This window comes from Cricetulus griseus, chromosome 10, assembly GCF_003668045.3.
Source record: "Cricetulus griseus strain 17A/GY chromosome 10, alternate assembly CriGri-PICRH-1.0, whole genome shotgun sequence".
NCBI lineage: Eukaryota > Metazoa > Chordata > Mammalia > Rodentia > Cricetidae > Cricetulus > Cricetulus griseus.
In genome coordinates, this window is record NC_048603.1 from 19,360,177 (window position 1) to 19,379,817 (window position 19,641).

Here is a 19,641-nt window from a genome sequence, read left to right on the forward strand (position 1 = left end):
ACCAAGTTGAGGCAGAATAAGCCCCTCCCCCAGTATCAAGGCTGAGCAAGGTATTGCACCATAGGGAATGAGCTCAAAAAAGCCAGTTCATACACCTGGGATAGGTTCTGATGCTACTGCCACCCTCTACCAACAGATCAAGCCACATAACTGTCACCCACATTCAGAGGGTCCAGTTGGGTTGCATGCAGGTTCCTCAGCTGTCAGTCAATAGTCTGTGAGCTCCCACTAGCTCAGGTCAGCTGTCTCTGTGGTTTTCCCCATCATGATCTTGGCTCCCCCTCCTCCTCTCTTCAACTGAACTCCAGGAGCTCAGCCCAGTGCTTGGCTGTGTGTCACTGCATCTGCTTCCATCAGTTATTGGCGGCAGGTTCTATGATGACAATTAGGGTAGAAATTCTCAGGAATCCACAAGGATGATCCCGGGTAAGACTGACTCCTTGCATTAGTGAAAAGCCTGTCTCAAAGGACCTTCTCCTTTAATTAGATTAGTTTGGGAGACTTTAGGTTACTTTGTGTGGGTGGGAGAAAAGACTAAGAATTGGTTACAAGTAGGCTTTGAAGAGTCCCAGGGACTTTAACCTGTGAAGCAAAGGAAGAAGTCCTTAATGATCAGAGCTATCCATAATCTTCCCTATTATGAAGTCTGAAAAGTCCAAAATCTGCAGTGTGGGTCATCAAACTTGAGACCTGGGAAAACCACAGAATAAAGGAAGCCAGATGACTAAATGATACAGAACTCTCCCTAACTAGGGATGCCTACGTCTTTTATCTTACTAGACTATTTTAATGAACATAGAAAGGAATAACAATACTAATCATTTACCACATGGTTAATGCTAGGAATTATTTATGTTATAATAGTCCATGCAATTGTCATAACATCCCATTCCACACAGACACAGTGAACCTTACCTTTCCAAGAGCGCATAAATTGGAACAGGAGACTGGACAGACTTTATTCCAAATTTGATACTTTGAAATGAAACTAAGCTGTGACTGTTTTCAGTCTTTTCTGTTCAACTCCCCCATCTATAAAAAATGGGAGGCATGCTAAAATCTAGTAAAGGTAGGTGGGCAAAAGTAAGCTAGCAACATGGTGGTGGTGGTGTGAATGAGAATGCCCCCCACATGCAACAGTGTTTGCATGCACATACACACATGCGCGCGCGCGCGCGCGCGTGCGCGCGCGCACACACACACACACACACACACACACACACACACGAGAGAGGGGGTACTATTTGAGGAGATGGTAATGCCTTGAGAGAGTAAGTACATCACTTGGGTGCAGCTTTGAGTATCCATAGCCTCATCTAGCTTCTAGTTCACTTTATCTGCTTTCTACTTGTTCCTGAGACTGTACACTTCCAACTTCCTGCTCCTGCCACCATGCCTGACACTTGCTGCCATGTGCCCCTCCATAATGCATTCTCACCCTCTGAAATCCTAAGCCAAAATAAACTCTTTCATCCATCAGTGGTTGATTCAGTGACAAAAATTTTTATATGGTAAATAAACTCTAGGCTCTTCTTAGCACAAGCCCACATAACTTTTGCATGCATTTATTCAATCATCCATTTATCTATTCAACACTTACTAGGTCCTGATTTTGTTAATAGCTAAGATGCCTTCGCAGAGTGAGGGTCTGACTCTTGTCACCTATCATCCCATTAAAAATGATCCAAACATCTCCATGTGACATAAAATGCTTTTAGACATGATCTCACATTGCCAGCTTTCCCTTGCCTTGTTCTGCACAGTGCTTGACATGAGCAGGGACAATACAGAACAACCTGCCAATCAGCCAGTGAACATGGGACTGTCACACAGATCTTTCAAACCCAAGCCACTCATCTCCTTTTACCACAATCTTCATTGCCCCCTTCTCTGACAATTACAGGAACTATACTACAGTTAGAACAGCGGCTATTATTCTTATTGCTATGGGAATCACTGCTACAGTTGTAATAGTAGCTATCATTCATTCATTTAAACACACTTATTGAACAACTTGTGCTCTTAGTAAGCTAGGGAGCTATGAAGTACTTTGAGAAAAGGGGTGCTATTATCTAGCTTATATTTCAAAACTAGGATTCTTATAGTTATGCTGTGAATGGGGCAATAAAAAGACAAATCTGAAAGCAGAGGGACCAGTTAGGACGTTATTGAAATGATCCAGTTGGGACAGGAAAGTGTCTCAGACCACTTTGATACAGTGTAGGTGGCTAGAATTGGTCAAATCGGCATTTGCTGCAAAGAGAGGGGCATTTAAGGGGTCACCTGAACCACTGCAAGGAGAAATATAAAAGCTGAGGATAAGTGAAGTCTTTGGTCTGAGAAAGCTGCACTTACGTCTAGCAAAATTAGGGGTTGCATGAAGAGCAGCCCTTAGACCCTCAGCAGTGAGGAGATTAAGATGCCCTAGACATTGGACTGTGTATTGGGAAAACACAGCTACAAGGTAGCATCCTGTCTTTAGATTCTATCCACAAAGGGGTTAAAGTGATTCTATTAGATACGAACCCAGGTGGGAGTCCAGGACATGGAAAAGAGAACACCTGCTAAGAGAAGAACTCATAAGGGAAAAGCAGCTTCAAAGAATCTTGAAATTCATTGCAAGCCCTTGTAGTCGATAAAAACAGGGCTGCAGCGGTTGGTTAATTAATCAAAAGATTCTGTTAAAGAGAAGTTCATAAAAATGATGCATCTACACTTTAAACATTTTATATTAACTTAAAAATTTTTTAAATGTGTCTTCATTTGCCGAGGTAGAGATGTGCAGGCAAGGCTTCGGGTTTGGAGAAGAGCTCAGATTGATTATAGTTCCCCCTAGTCCTTTTTGCATAAATCACGCTCATAATGTATGGCCTCTGATTTCCTATATGAGCTTCTTGAAAAGAGAGTAAAAGTGTAAAGTTACTTGCAAAGCAGTAAGAATATAGCCTTCCGGGTGTATCTTTTTTTCATCTGATAATCTCTTTTTACTGATTATCATATCTTTTAAACCATCACCTTCATCATGGCTTCTTGAAGCAACGACACTTGTTTTCATAGGAATGCACCTCTTTGTCCTCACATTTACACTTTACCATTTGCATAGAAATTAATAAAAGTATACAAATACAAGAAGAGCTGTCACAAAGAGAACTAAGTGCTCTGCAGGAAACATCAACTCTCCTCTTGGGAGCTGAGCTATGCAGGTGTAATGAGAACAACCTATGCACTCAGAACTGTCAAACATATTCCAGACAGTATCAGAATGTTTTATTATGAGTAGCTGGGTTTGTTTACCCAGAGCATGATTGGAAACAATTCATTCCAGAGACAATCTTGGAAATAAATGTGATACTAGAACGTTCTCTTCAACCTCTTCTGCCCTGCTCCCCGCCCCATCCATCCAGCTACCTGTGTACCTTATGCAGACTCTAGTCAAAATGATCAGTTGAAGAGAATACATTTTTAGAGCATGTTTGCTGGGTATTATATGCTTTTCTACCTTTTGTTTCAACATAAGTAGAACTCATACAAATACTTTATTGAAGCCATCATTTGTGTGTTAACTTGCACAGAGAAAAGAGCATGAACTGAATGCTATTGCTATCTTCATATTGCCCCTTTCTTGTTTTTCTACTTCTGTAAAAAGATACCATGACCAATACAACTTATTATAAAAGAAAGAGGATATTTGGGTTTTATGGTTTCAAGGGGTTAGAATCCATGACCATCATGGCAGAGAGGGCAGAGAGCATGGCAGCAGACATGCAATTGGGACACTGGAACACTAGCTACTGAGAGCTCACATTTTGATCTGCAAGCGGGTGGAGAGTGACACAAGTCTTTTGAAACCTCAAGGCCCATACCCAGTGTCATACATCCTCCAACAAGTCCACACCCCTAATCCTTCCCAAACAGTTCTAACTGATAAACAAGTATTCAAACATAAGAGCCTATGGAGACCATTCTCAGTCAAACCCTCCCATCCCACTGCCTTGCCCCCTTTGCTTCATAGCCATATCATAACGAAAAACACATTGTGTCTGGTTTCTAAAGTCCCCATAGTCTTTTGAAGTCTTAAAAAGTTTAGAACTCCAAAGTTTCCTCTGACACTCTAAGCAATCTCCTCATTATAACCTTCTATAAAATGAGAAAGCAAATTGCATACTTCCAACATACAGTAACACATAATGCATTGCCATTACAAAAGGGAGAAGTGGGGGCATAACATGGATATACCGGACTCAAGGAAGACTGGATTCCAGCAGGGCAATGTAGTTGGAAGCTTTTATGCATTCTTCCCAGTACCCCTGAACTGGTTTCTTTTCTGCTCGCTGGGTCCCTGTGGCCACTTATGAAATAATCACTCAGAGGCTAATATATTAAATATAATTGTTTAGCCAGTGGCTCAGGCATATACTGACTAGCTCTCACAATTAAATTAACTGATTTCTATTCATCTGTGTACCGCCAAGAGGCTGTGGCTTATCGGTTATGCTCTGATGTGTTACTCCTTTGTGGACTATATATGGCTTCTCCCTGACCTGCCTTCTTTCTCTGTGCATCTTTGTTTGGAATTCCTGCCTAGCTATATTTTGCCTTCCCATTGGCTGAAACAGCTTCATTCATCAGACAATCAAAGCAACACATATTCACAGCGAACAGAAGGACCTCCCGCATCAGGGCAAATTCTTAGCCCTGTATGTATGACGTCAAAGGATTTAGATGGCCCCACTCGTCCAAGGCTTTACCAACTGCAACATATTTCTTTCTCCTGGGCTGTTTCCAATGCCTACATGCAGCTCTCCCTGGCAGATGTTTCAGGGCTCTGGCATCTCTAGGTTTCACATTCACAGTTTCCTGCAATGGCTTTACAAGGTCTCTGTACAAGGGTTCCCCTGCCACACTCCTGCCTTTCCTTATCAAGGAGCAGGATTCTACAACCCCTTTGCTCGTGCAACCTTCGTGACACTAAAGCCATAACCATTGACAACATTGCCAAGTTGAACTGCCTGCTTGTGGTGGAGCCTGCCCCTCCAGCTCACCCCTTCCTGCTTGCCCACTCCCACTACCCAACAAGAGAAGCATCACATTTGCAGAAGTTGTCCTCTGTTGCTGCTGTTTAGGAAAATAAAAAGTCCTCAAACTGTTCCTTTTTTACAAGATAAAAGCTTAGCTGGGTGGGGTTTGTCCTAAGGGTATTCCTCACTTTATTCCATTTTGTGTCAGCCCTTTCTTTTTATCTTTGTACCACTTTCAGCTCAAGCCTTGGTCACAATGTTACATAGCCTGGTGCTCCTTTTCCCCTCAAACTGTAGATCCTGTGTTTCGTTTAGTTCCACCTGTTCTTTTCCATTGTAGACTTGCATAGGAATGATTACTAACAACCTATGACAGAGTCTACTTTAAACTGTCTTGAAATCTTTTCATCAAGGGAATTAGTCCAGTACTTTTCAGTTTAACTTCAGGCAGGGTCTCAGGACAAGGCCAAAAAGCAGCCACTTTCTTTGTCAAAATATCATGAGTTCTCTCACTGCTGGTTATGGACCCATGAGATGGGTCTCCGAAGACCCTATTGCTCTCAGCACCACTGTCTTTAAAACTCATGATAGGATAACTCATTAAGCTCTGCCTTATTCAATCACTTTCCTACTTCAAAGTCTCAAATTCTTCCACATTCCTCCAAGAATCAGAACAATCTGGCCTGCCATAGCAATAGCCACACATCCTGGTACCAAATTCTGTCTTAGGTACTGTTGTGTTGGTAATTCACTATAAAATTATAGTAACAATATAAAAGAAAGGGTTTCCTGGGTGTTTATAGTTTCAGAGGAAGTGAGTCTACTATGACATGGCAGTAGGCAGGCAGACATTAACTGAGTGCTCACATCTTGATCTGAAAGTAGGAGGCAGAGAGAGAAAGACACTAGATATGACATGAGTCTTTTTAAAACTTTTTAAAGCATGTGATGCACCACTTTCCACCAACTGGATACCAAGTATTCAATCACACAAACCGAAGGAAGTCATTCTATTTCAACCCACCACAATTGGTCATAAAATTTTCCATCTGTAGAGACCTAGCATTCCATACCAGGAGTTCACTTGTCTTTTTTTGTACCGGGGCAAATAGCAAGGGGCATCAGATCTGTGTGGCCTGTACAGTTTTTGCCATAGCTTCCTAACTCTGCTACTGTGCTATGCAAACAACCATAGGTTTGGGTATCAGTGAGTGGCAACTACAGTTCAATTAAACTTTATTCAAAAAAATGGGTGATGGACCAAATGTATATCAGGTAACACAGTTGAAGATTCTTCTTTTACATAAAAGAAACACCCAATAGTCTCTTACAGGTTATTGTTTTACATTTATTAAGACAGACCCTAAAATTTTGAAGCTGCTAAAATATAATTCTATTTCTTACATGATGCCCAAGGTAGTTGTTCTGAGAAGGGGCAACACTCCTTCCATCAGTGATTCAGTGAGTGATGTGGCCTTTTTCCATCCTTTGGTTCATGTCACCTTTACTAGGCAGATTCCAAAGTCATTCAGACACCAACAAACTTGAGAAATTACTTAGCAAGACTAAAGGTATGGAGAGCATCACATCTTTACTAATACCATTGTCTAATATGCACCTTACAGACTAGACAGAATTTTAATAAATGCTGTAAGTAGGGGATATTGAAGAAATAAGTGATGAGTGAGAAACAGCTTTGTATCTGAATAGGAGGAAGACATTTAGAGAAGAATATAGAAGATAAACAAAAGAATACTAGGACATCAGCACACTCGGGCATGCCTTTAGAAAATATGAGAATGCTGAAGAAACCTGGAAATAATTTAAATAGTCAACAATAGACAAATAACAACAAACCTTTCATGTTGGTTTAGGGTGTCTTTGGTTCCACTGGGACAAATACAGTACTTGATGGAATTAAAATAGGAGTTAGTTGTCCCTATAATTCTATGGGCTGAAGTCTAGTTATTTACTTCTTCCTTTGTGAGTGTACAAATAACTCAGCTCATTTTAAAAATAAATGCTACTATTATTTTTGACTGAAAAACCTCCAAAAAAGGGATCCCAAATTAAAAGACGAACATAGAAAAGAGAGAAGAAAATATATGGAGTTCATGTCACAGGTGAGTAGAGTCTGCATACAAAGAAATGATGGAGGAGACAGAGCATTGACCTTGGGGTCTAAAGCCTGAACATAAGTATCTGGACTCCACAATCAATAACTGTCAGTTGGTGTCAATCACTTCTCCTCACTTAGATCCAGAGTCCTGGTTCCTCACACAGAGGAGTGAAGAAGTTGTGGGATTCTTCTTCAGCTCTACTACTTAGGCAATTGGCAAAAATTAAAAATAACAAGAATCCATTTTAAATCTCTGCCACTTGTAATCCAGGAAAAGAGTCTAATTACAGTGCAGGAAGGCTCAAGTGGTAACTGGAGGCTGTAACCGAAGAACCAGTACATGTTGCCACCTGTACATGCCCTGCCATAGCCTGGGAGTGAAAAAAAGTATGCTCCTGCAAATGCACCAGAGGGAACTTCCATTTCCACTCATAATAATGTTCATTAATTTATTAAACTTGCTTGCTGTATTTTTTTCTATTGTCCAGAATCCATCAAATTATTCTGCCCTCCCACAAGAATTGCTGATAGCCACTGATCGATTACTTTGTTTACAAAGGCTTGCAGTGCCCTGGTTTTAAAGCTAAAATTAAAATGGGAGGAAAAAGAATCCTAAGTTACCCTGCAGCAATCAGGAAATTAATCGTTGGCTTCCAAAGCATTCTTGAGGCTGAGATTAAAAAGTCTCAACCCCCGAAGGATCACAGCATATAAGGGCCTCCATTCACCACTGGGAAAAAATTATTTCCAGGCTTCAAATGAAAGCAAAGCAAACACTTTTCCTGGCAGCCACTCTCAAAAACATCCTGCAATGCACTCAGGCAGGGCTCTGATGAGCACCTTAGATGGTGCTTACACAAAACAGAGCTGTTTGGAAGCCATTTTGATAAACGGCACTTTCCTCCAAGCCACGGCTGAGCACGCAGGTGATGTCACTTCTAAGTGTAGCTAAATTGCCCATCACAATTAAGGTGTCATTTAAGTTTCAGGAATGCTCTGTCTGATTCTGAAAGAGGGAGCTGATTTAAAAAAAAAAATAGGTCTTGTGAAGACATGTAATAGAAGTAAGAGGACATTTCTAGTCACACTTAAATACCTGAATCTACCTCTCCATCTATCACACATGTACCTCCTGAGTTACATCAGCCATTAGATAAATCGTAAGTATAGAACAAGTCAAAGGAGTCCATCCAGGTTTCCTGAGATTTGGGGATTTACCCAGATTTCCTGGGCTTTGGGACTCCAGGGGTCTTGTATCTGAAAGACAATGTGAATTAGGTTTAAAAAAAATATAATCAGGAGAGACAGCCTTGGAGGCCAGGAGGCCAGGATATTCAAAGAAAAGAGGACAAAAATCAATGTTCCAGAGTTGTAGGGGCATAGCAAATTTACTGTAACAAAGACACGAGATATGTTTAGGCTTGAGTCTCAGCTCAGCCACCTTAGAGCTGTGTGATCTCAGAAAAGCTCCCTCAAGGGACCTCTGAATCTTCGACTCTGTACTGGTGATGAGAATTCTGTGTCTGCTGTGACATGGAAGCCAGAGGAGTCTTGCAGGATCCATCTGCATCTGGAGCACCACAGGAGCCTGTGCATTCAAATCCTTAGCACCTACTCTTCTGCCCAGACTCTGGAGAGTCTGGTTCCTGGGCATCCTGTCTTAGTCTCTGCATTTCCTCCATAGATGTACGCCAGGGGTGATGATTACCTAGTACTGGTATCAACCCTGTGAATACCCTCAAAGTCAGCACAAGGGCCTGGTCTTGGAGTTAAGAGTACTAATACGTTATAAAAAAGCTAACGAGTGAAAATGTTTCAGAGAACACTGGAGGTGAGCACTCAGTCCAGCCTCAGTGAATCTTCATCAAGGGTGGTTTCCTAGTAGTAAAACAATGTCTAATGTACCTTAATCCACAACTAAAACTTACAAGCAAAATAGAAAAAAAGAAAACAAAAAAATCACAGGCAGTTTCCAAGGAGTGATACAAGGTGGATGGTTGTGCAGGGACTAAAGGATTGGCTAGGTATAAAATTGGAGAGGAATGTGGTTAGAATTACAGAAGAGCCTATATGCTTGGCATGAATGTTAGGGAGACAGATCACCAGAAGGAGTAAGGCTAAGGATCATGGAGTAATAGGTAGACTATGTTGGAACTCAACATCGTGCTGACCCCACCTCCTGAGAACTGGCAGGGCACACACAGTGGTGAGGCCGAGGCCACATCATCGCTATGCACTCGTTACAGGGCTGCGTGAGAACTCAGTACACATGTGCAGGCTTCCCCTTTTAAGTGAGCACCCCCACGTTGTTGCCCCTTCTCTCCCTTCTCTCTTGCTCTCTCCCCCACGCTACCCCCCACTTTTAATAAACTAGTTAATGTATCTCTCCTGTTCATATCCCATGTAGCATGTCCTTTATCTTAACAGAATATAGAATTAAAAAAATAAAGTGTCATATTAATGTATATTTTATTAGAATTATGTTTTTAATTTTAGTTAGCATAGAAGAAATAGGGTTCACTATGGCATTTTCATACTGAGCTACCATCAAAGTACCACTTTGTAAAGCAAATTCCACATATCTATTGTTTCCCTATCATAAAGATTTTAAAAGTGAAACTAATACAATCTTTATGATTGATATGGAGATACAAGACATAATGTTAGTGGTGACTCAGACTTTTGTGTCCTTACTGTGTGGTATGAGCTTCAAGATCTTTCTAAGCATGATACAATTTATAAGAAAGCACAGGCTCAGAAATAGTGAAAATCTGTATTTTGGGTTACTGAAAGTCTGTGGAAGATTTTTAAAAGAGCATGTATCAACACCCCAAGTGAATTCTGTCAACATCGGAAATAAAGCAAGTTAGGAGAAACACTGAATAATCTCCCTGGTCACCAGTCAGCAGAAATTGGCCTGTCAATCATTACAGTTTCTAGAACCTTGGAGAGATTAATGGAAACAGTGTTCGATATAAAAAGTACTACATGAGTCCAGATCAGGAGGGTATGGTGATGTACTGGAAAAGACACATGTAGAAGACACTGGAAACAACAAAAGAGGAAGTCAGAGCTAGCTGATATGATGGCTAGGTAGATAGGAGAGCCTGGAATAAGGCTACCAGTGGAGAAGGAAGGATATGGAGCTTTAGCTTAATATAAGATCATTTCCTCCCCTTAAGCTTTTGCTGCTAATGGTGAGTTTGGCATCCAACTGTAAATCTATCCATGAGTCATATGTAGTCACATAGTCACATCCACTAAGTTCCGTCCTTCCAGACTAGACAGCTCTACTGGGTTTGAAAACTGGCCTTAGTATTACAGCTTTGAGCCTGATTGTGTTGTAAACCTTGACTCACAGTGCTGTTAAAGGACCAGGAGCTTGGCACTCAGTGTGGGACTCTTCCATGCACAGTGGTAATACTTTCTAGTACTTTCAACCCTGAGAACTAAATTTACATGACTCCTTTGGATTTTTCCTTCCTGTCTTTCTTCTTATGGCCTATGTGAGCTTCACTGCAAGAACTGAAGGTTTAAGCTAATAAGGGTGAATTAGAAATAGTCATGTCTAGGACAGAAACACATTTAGATGCAGGCAACAGTGAAAATCATAATAAGGGCATCGAGTTCAGTAGGCAAGCATGTGATCAAATCAAGAAAGATGAAGGAATAACTGGGCTCTCTTATTTTTTATTCCTGTTCTCTTTCCAGATTTTCTGACCCTGACTTCTGTTTCCATCCTCCATTGTGTTCTGTGTACTTCTTCAAACCTAGTAGAGCTGATTTTCTTTTTTAGCTATGGTTTCATTTCCCCAAGGTCAACTGCATTTTCCATCCTCCCATGACTTCTGAAAAATACCTCACTCATTCTATTCCAGTCTTGAAGATGCTATGTAGATGTTGTCATGGTTCTATCTAATCCACTTCAGCATCATAGACACAATTCAAAGAACCTAACAAACATTTGGCGAATTCGTGATGTTCCCTACAGCCAAAACATAGATCAACGGGTGGTATCTGATTCATGAGAGGATCAATAAATATACTATCCATGTTAAGTTTGAGTACTGCGGTCTTGGATGGCAAAATCAATAAATTGGCTTGAGCAGCAGTGTAGCAAACAGCTATCATAGTTCTGATTCTGGCTGACTTGTTTTCAGTGCTCCAAGTAGAGCCAGACAAAGGCAGAAACATGGGACACTTATCTTGGGATTTAATTAGCATATCTGAAATGTCCCTTAAGTCATGGCTGTGTAAATTACAAAGAGCCAAAGAGCAAGAGAGCATATCCTAGTCCTGGCTCTACTGCTTGTATCTATGAGGAAATTCCTTAAATTCTCTATATTATTGGCTCCTCATTCCAGAAACAGAGAAGGAAATGCTCCCCATTGCTACTGTTATCTCTTCTGGGGAGTCTTGGTTCCAGCCACTGTGCTCCTCAAATGTCCATTTGTTTTTAGTCACTATGATACTAAAGGAGGAAGTGTGCTCAAAATTAAAATTTTATGCAATGGGAATGTTTTCTGTAGTGAGGAAGATTTATTTCACTTCAAGCAGCTAACTGGACCAGAACTGGGGATATCTAATATTAATATCAATTTTAATATTAATAATTATAATACCAGATATGAATTGAATTCTGAACTTTGAAGTTAAGAATATGGTTTAATAAGTGATTAACTTTAGTCAAAATCATAGAAAGAAGGCAGAGTGCAGGGCTTCAATCCCAATTATGCTTTATATATAAAAACGTACAGTAATTCTTTGCATATGGTTGCAAGTTTCTCAATTTCCACATACATTAGTAATAGCAGGTGCTTTGAGAAATTTAAAAGAAAGAAAAGACTTGCTCTCCTCCCACAACTTTCTCTCAACAAGTCATCCTAGTTAACTGAGTTTCTTTGGTGTCCTTTTGGAATCCTCACAGCGAGAATAAAACAGTTGCAAACATAGCATTGTTTTTTCTCAGTCTTATATAATGATATCATGCCATATATCCTGTTTTATGAAGACTTTACATTTTAGAGATAACCCTACATGTTGTCTGTATTATGATTGCGGAAAGTCATATAATTCATTAAATTATGTCCTATCAATGGGCATTTATGTAGTTTCTCAACTCAAGTTACCAAAAGACTGTTTCAGTGAATAGTAAGTGCGTGCATAGTCATGCATATGCTCATTCATGATCAGTTTGCTCTCTCAGATAAATTTTCAGAGGTGGAATGTCTGGACAAAAAGTCACAAGAGCTTAGCATTTTGATCAATAATGCCATTCATATGGTTTTGCACATGTTCACACGCTCTCTCTCAAATGATTGATCTCACCCCTGAAATTTTCATTTTCTTTTAAGTAGGTACACGAATCGCCATTTATGCTATTGTCACGACAGCAGGTATAACATCGTAAGTCTGGATAGTTCTGTCTTCCACGTGAGTGGTATTTTTCCTGGGTTGAAGAACCTTTTGTGTGACGTCTTTATGCATTGCCCTTGTGAATGACAATTCTTCTCACTCTACAAAGTAGACCAAAGGTGGTTCCCTCAATTTATAATTTGTTAGCAATGGGAAGAATTTAATTTTTATTCATTATTTTTCTGGACTCCTAATAATAAAGATTCTAAGGGAGTTCTTGCGCTTTAAGACTTACATTTGGAGACCCGGGAGCAGCTTCAGAGGTAGATTCGAGCTTCGGACCCCGAGCCGCTTCAGAAGAAGGCCCGAGTCCAGCCTGGAAGGAAGCATGCCCAGAGGAGGGCTGGAGCTTCAGGTCCTGAGCAGCTTCGGGGAACCAGGAGCCTCAGAACTGGGAGCTGCATCAGAGCCTGGAGGCAGCATCAGAGGTAGGCTCAAACTTCAGGCCCCAAGCAGCATCACAGAAAGAGGCTGGAGCTTCTTGCTTCTTGCTCAGAGCAGCGGAGCAGAGTCAACATAGCCGCGCCTCAGACCTGAGGGAACACTGGAAGCTCTGCTCTACTTTGTGCCTGAAGGAGCAGTCAAGGGAGCCACAGCCTCCAACCATAACAATTGGAGAAAGAGACAACCCCTGAAGCACAAGCTCCACCTATACTAATTAGAGGAAGAGATGCTAAGACAACAAGGTAAGTGAAAGGTTCAGGCAAATACTTAGGCTTGCGTGGCCACGCATGGCTACGTCACTCGTTACAGGGCTGCGTGCGAACTCTGCACATGCGCAAACTCCCCCTTTTAAGCCCGAGCCCACATTCTTCCATTCTGTTTCCAGTGGTAGACCACTAATTCGTCTCTCTTACTCTCTGCTCTGCTCTGTTCTTCCATTTTTCTCTCGTCCCCTCTCACACTCCCACCCCGTAATAAAACGCTATGGTTAATGTACTTACTCTACAGTTCGTGTTCCATCACGCTAGCCCAATCCCGCGGCTTTATTTTTCTATTTTTTAAACTTTTACAAAATAACAACAGTAAGAACATACTCGACAATATAAAGAGCTTCGGTAAAGCAAAGAACACGGTCAACAAGACAAAACTGGCTCCCCACAGAATCAGCTGACCAGAGCTGGTGAGAGATCACTAACTCAGGTCTGACAAATGGGGAACCTGCAACGACCCAACTAGACTCCCTTAATATAGGTGACAATGGTGTGACTGGGACAATATATGAGGCCACTGGCAGTGCGTCCAAGATCTAACTCTAATGCACAAACTGACTTAGTGGAACCCATTCTATATGGAGAGCTACCTTGCACCACCTAGACACGGGTGTGTGTGTGGGGGGGGAGAGGTGCCTTGGTCCTGGCTCAATGAGATGATGGGACAGACTTAGTAGACTTCCTAGGGGAGGCCTTACCATCTTTGAGTAGCTGATGGGAGATGGGAGGGGGGAGAGTTAGGGGAGCTGGAGGAGAGGAGGGAGGGGGAACTGGGATTGGAAAGTAAAAAAATCAATTAATCATTTTAAAAAAGAAGAAGAAAAAAGACTTGCATTTGGTCTTTTATCAGCCTGGGGGCTTATATCTACCTCCTTAAGTGGCCTGAAGTTCCCCAACTGAGTAAAGTGTTCACCTAAACACTACATTCTTTCAACTATGGCAGTATTACTTTTTTCTTGTTTTTTTTTTTCTCTCTAATGTGACCTTTAATTGATTCTTTGTGGATTTCACTTCATGCATCTCTATCCCACTCATCTCCCCGTCCCCTCTCATCTGCCCTCTTCCCTTACAGCCTTCTCCTAAAGATAAAAGAAATTAAAATTAAAGAAAAGAAAAGAGTAAAGAAAAATCTCATCGTGGAAGCTGTGGTGGGACACAGTGAGTCACACAGTGTACCCTTTCCTCCATAGATTTTAACTTCCAAGTGTTCTTTGCAATGAGTCTTCAGTTTGGTTTGAGACCTCTGATTTCTGCTACACTATTGACAGTGGGCCTCACTGGAATTCCTCTTGGATCTGTTGTACTATGTCACTGAGATCTTGAAACTTTGTGTCTTCAGGGCTGACTCCTTCACATGCTCCATCAGATCATAGGTGGGGTGGATATTGAGGTTGGCTAACTCATAGCCCTGTTTCTGGGCCTGGGTGTTTGCTGGGTTGGTCAGCCTGCCGGCTCTCCCTTACCCTCACCACCAGGGTGAGCTCTCTAGTACCACTGGGGCTAGCTCACACTATGAAGGAAGCAGCAAGGGGTGGGGCTGGTTCATCTGCCCTTATGCCCTCAGGAAAGCTCACTCACACCTAAATCACTAAGGCCAACTGTATTGTGCTGCCCAGGTAAAGTACAGGTGCCATGCTCCCAAGTGCTGCACCTGGTGAGGAGCAGGGCCAGCTCTCTTGCCTGCAGCAGTTGGTAAGGCGCCACAAAATGCCCTTGGCATCAGATGGCAGACAAGGGGTGCAGGACCAGCTCTCCCACTCTCATAGCCCCATTGAAGGCTCACCCATGCCTCCACCAGCAGGGTCAGCACTATTGTATTGCCCAGGGGCAGTGCAGGGTCTGCTCTTCCAAGTACTGCAGCCAGACAGGGGCAGGGCCATGTGACCAGTTTCTCATGACCTTAGTTCTAACTCTCCCACCTGCCACAGGTGGTGAGGAGCCGTGGAGGAGGGCATTTTCCCCTTGCTCATGTCACCTTAAGGCAGATGAGGGGCAGAGTCAGATCTCCTATGCTCACCTTCTTGGGATGGCTCACCTGTGCCCCTGTCAATGGGTTCAGCTCCATTGTGCTGCCCAGGTGAGGTGCAAGGCCTGCTCTCCTCAGTGCTGCAGTTGTTGAGAGGCTGGGTCAGCTCTCCAGGCTGCTGCAGGTGACTAGGGGCAAGGCATGGGGGAGGGATGCAACTAGATGGCAGATGAGGTGGGCAGGACAAGTTCTTCCACTCTCACGCCTTCAGGACCAGCTTGCCCACAACCCTGCCAGCAGTGTCTTGTTGCTCATGTTGTTTAGGCCAGGTGCAGGGCATGTTTTCTGGAATGCCACAGGAAGTGAGGGGCAGAACCAGTTCCCCTAGTGTTACAACCAGTCAGGGGTGGACCCAAATTTGTGCAGCCCTATCCTCTGCCTTCAGTGGAGTCATGTACATCAAAAAAGACCATGGCTGTGGCAGCTCCATGGGCTCAGACATGGCCCTTGGCAATAGCCTAGGCCCTGAAATCACCATGGCCCTGGGTGGCAAGCAGGTCACCCAACTTAGTCCACTCTTCACATCTACCTCCATCCACAAGTCATGAACCATTCTCTCTCTCTCTCTCTCTCTCTCTCTCTCTCTCTCTCTCTCTCTCTCTCTCTCTCTCTCTCTCTCCCTCTCTCTCTCCCTCTCTCTCTCTCTCTCTCCTCCCTCCCTCCCTCCCCCCTCTCTCTCCCTCTCTCCCTCCTTCCCCTCCCTTCCTCCTGTTTTCTCCTCTTGGCCTGAGGCAGAGAGCCCTGGGCTGGCATATGGATCTCTGTCTCCCACTCAGTCTTACTTAACGTATGAATGTGGAGATGGTGCCAGCAGTTATGTGCTAGCCTTGAACACACGATGACCTGAGTTTGATCCCCAGAACCAATGTGAAGGTCACTTGCAAGAGCAGCACTGAGGACATGGATGGGGACAAGATGATCACAGGAATAGCACTGGATCAGTCTGGCCTAATTGCCCAGCTGTAGGCTAATGAAGGAACCTGTCTTTTTGTTTGTTTGTTTTTGTTTTTGTTTTTGTTTTTGAGACAGGGTTTCTTTGTATTGCTTTGGAGCCTGTACTCAATATTGTCTCTCTCTGCTTCATTTCCAACTACAGAAATCCCTCATCTACCTTATTCATTTGTATTTTATTTATTTTCTAACATATATATGTACTGATTATTTCCTGTTTTTGCTACTACACACTATTTGAAAGGAGTACAGCTGTTTTGTCTGATTACAGCTATACTTCCAGTACTTCAAAGTACCTGACATACGGTAGGCATTCAGTAAACATTTGTTGAATGAAGAATAAAGTAATTCTAATACATTGATAGTTTTATTGTTCTTATAATTAAGCCTTTAATCTCATCATTTTAAAAAAGATTTATTTTACTTTTAATTGTGTGTGTATGAGAAGAGAGTGTATGTGTGTCTGTGCATAAATATATGAGTGTAGGTATTCACAGAGGCCAAAAGTTTCCCTGGATTTGCAGGGGTTCTGAACCACCAAACATGGGAGCTGGGGTGTGATCTTGCGGCCTCTGTAGGAGCAGCACATGTTATTAAGTGCTGAGCCATTTTCCAGCCCCTCTTCTAATTTTGTAACTGTCTGAAATAAGAATTGCTGATCCAATCTGGAAGTCTGGATGTTTCACGATTTGTTCTAATACTTCTGAGTACTCTGCATTTTCACAACTAATTTAAGGATGACATCTTTGAACAGAATTTTATGTATTTCAGAACTCTACTCCATATATTCCTAATTTATTATAATTTAGTCCCCAGAACTATCTGAGCAAGAATTCTCATTCTGATTCTACAGATGGGAAATCTGATTGACTCACAAAGAATCATGAGTAATTTATATCCGGAATTTTAATCCACTGTCTAACCTGTGGTGCTAACACAGAAGCTACCATAACATAGTTAGGATGGGATATGGCTCCTGTGTGCTGCCCTTTTTAGAAGCAAGCTATGAACTGATTCACATTGCTCATCACCACAAAGGCAGAGACATTTGGGGTGACTCAGTTTCATGCTGGAGAGTCTCAGAAAACACTGTCGTTTCTTCCTTAATGCACAAGATAACTTATGTCTGGTCCTTAGTGGCCAGAAGAGCACATCTGGTAACTAAATTTTGTCTAAGCATAATGGGAAGCCAAGCTTTTCAGGGATGAAACTCTACAAATAACAAATATCCTTGGCCAAGTAATTTCAAGCACAAGTTATTTAGGCTTATAAGGTTTTTAGCCAGGAAGAAAAGGGTGTCCTCATGTAATTACTATTCATGGAATGAACACATTTCTGGGATGAATCGCTCACATCAATAACAGTAATTACATTCATTGAGAAAAGGCAATGTAGCTCATGGGATTTACATGAAGTACACTATTATATCCTACTTAAAAATACTAAAGATAGTGATTTCCCTGGAACATATGAAATCAAGACACAGGTGGGGTAGGAAAGTTGGTGAGCTGACTAACTTGGTATGCCCATTGAACTGGAACAAGGGATGTTCAGAGGGCTGATAAAATAAAATTTCTTAGTCTACAGAGAGATGAGCACTGTGATAAGTGGACTTGGGAAAGCTCAACATCACAGTGCAGGCAAGCATCTGTGAATCCACGAAATGCTGAAATGCAAACTTCAGAAATGGTGGATGTGCTTCCTCCTCTTGAACTGAACATTGATCTTCCCCAGTCCCAGGACGTTGGCCACATCATGCTCTGGCCTTCAGACTCATCTCGGTGCTTACTCTGTAGACTCTCCATGGCTTTCTTCCTTTCCGTTTGAGTTGTAGAGATACATATTTCTTCCTTGAGTTTCTAATTTCAATGAATTGTGGAATTTGGCCTTTATAGCCAAATGAGCCACTCCTTCCTTGGGAGGAAAAAAAGTCTCTCTGTAGTCTCACATATGACCTGTAGGTCCTGTTGCTCTGGAGAATGTTATCTAGCACACATGACTTCGGTCCAGTGGCTCCAGAAATCTGCACAATTCTCTATTTAAATCTGAGATGCGGTTAATGCACTGTGTCTTCATCTATGCATCTATGTGGCTATCCTAGTTCAGGCATCAACACACTGAGTGGCCTGATATATTAGGTACCTCATGACATGTGTTTCTCTTTATTATCTATCTTATTTTCCTTGCATTCGTAATCCATAGATGTAATGCTATCTTTACTGTAGGTCATTTAAGATATTGTAGCCCATTCAACTTCATCTGAGCTTGCACTAAATGCATGTGGTAAACAATTGTTTCCATCATTACCAGTACTCATGGTTAACTTCTAAGTCTCTTCTGACTGTATCCACATCCATGTCTGAGAACTGATGTGGACACCCGGAGGGGTTCCTATATACCAGGACTTGAAATGCAGTTTTTGAGAGATATTCCTATGATAAGTGATGTTCTTTTAAAACAAAATGTTTCTTTAATAGTTGAATACACACATATAATAAATATCGATTGTATTCACCTTCATTAATCCCCTTAAATCCTCTGAGATCTACCTCTCAGATTCCAAAACGCTTCCCAACTTCATGTATTCTTTTTAAAAATTTCCCACTGATTCTAGTTTGTGCTGCCCCATCTACAGGAGGATACACCCATAAATAAAACTGGTTCCTTTTCCTCTCGTGGCCATCAGCAGTCATTATCTATTCAGCTAGGAATGGGGGCTTATCATCCCCACCTCTCCATGCTGGAATGTTCACTAATACTGAACAGTAACCACAGCTGTTGTAATCTTTGAATATGGTAGTCCTGTCATGTCCAGTAGACATTGTTTTTCTCTATTTCTCCACAGTTTTTCTGGAGCCTACAATCTTACTGTGCCCACTCCCTCTCCATTCATCCCCCTCTCTCTCTCTTTCTCTGTCTCTCTCTCCCTCACCCTCCCTCTCCTCCCCCCCTCTGTCTCTCTGCCCTACCTACTGGAAGACAGGATTTAAAGGGGGACCTGGGTCAAATATGTTCTTTTTTTTTTTTGTTAATTCTGATTTCATTCTCCACTGATCTTACGTTACACAGGAAGCCTATATCTACTCAACATCCTTTAATGACTCCTATTTCAGAATAGAGACATTTTCATCAGATCATGCAATTCTATGCTACATTCTTTATGCTTCAGTCCCAGGTACTAAGTGTCCAGAAACATGTCTGTGCCTATGGGGACATTTCACATTCAAAACACTGTACCTTGTCTTAGGAAAATGTGCTAGCCTAGGGGGAAACCCTGCAGAAATCAAGAGTCTCAGAAATGTGAATTAAGAGGTATGGTGCCGTGAGTGGCTTTCAAGTCACAGAGACAAGATTTCAAATCTTTCCTTGGCCTATTAGTTTGAGTTGGAAGAGACTATT